The following is an 868-nucleotide window of genomic DNA, read 5'->3' as shown; positions in this document are numbered from 1 at the left end:
TTATACAAGAAGAGTCAGCAACTGCTGCCATATATCCAAGCTAAAATCACACTCTATAAAACACCAAAACCCAGGAAATAAACAATACCAACTGCCGTATACCAGGGAAACAGACAACACCTGTGAAAGTTACTATGAGTTAAGCAAAAAGAAGAATGAAAAGGAAAGCCCATATCCTGATAATATCTTCCTGGAAGCAATCAGAAAGCATGAAAAGTTACCAAAACACATACTCAATTAAGTATTAAGGCCACAGATAAATATTAAACATGTCCAAGAAGCAAAAGCAGCAGACCATATCAGCACACATCCAGAAACAAGATAAAATGTCAGAGACAAATGACCTAGAAGTAGACCTGGACTCCATTCTGGAAGGAGGGCAGGCCTTGGAAATGCCTGCGAAATAATTCAGAAAAATGGTTATAAAATGTTTCAAAACACTTTACAATGGAGTTGAGAAAAATAAGGAAGAAGCCAGGAAAGTGTTAAAGGAACAATCAAATAAGATAGATACAGCATTGGAAACAATTCAAAACCTACAGAAAGAGGTCAAAACGATCAGTAACAAAATAAAAGAAATAGAGAACACTGTGAAAGGGCAGAGGAGTAGAATAGATGAGAAGGAAGGCAGAAGCAGTGAGCTAGAAGACAAATCTCTCAGTACCACTAAGATAGAAAAACAAACTTAAAAATTCTGAAGAAGGTCTAAGATTCATGTTGGACAACATGAAGAGGAATAACTTAAGAATTATCAGCATCCCAGAACAAGAAGAATCACACAAGTCCACAAAGGAAATAGTTGAAGAACTGCTGGAAGAAAATTTCTCTAATATCCTGAAAAGTGAAAAGATAAACATTCAAGAAGCTC

Source organism: Chrysochloris asiatica, unplaced genomic scaffold (genome assembly GCF_000296735.1).
Source record: "Chrysochloris asiatica unplaced genomic scaffold, ChrAsi1.0 scaffold00539, whole genome shotgun sequence".
In the NCBI taxonomy this organism is placed as follows: domain Eukaryota; kingdom Metazoa; phylum Chordata; class Mammalia; order Afrosoricida; family Chrysochloridae; genus Chrysochloris; species Chrysochloris asiatica.
Note: the sequence above shows the minus strand (reverse complement) of the source record.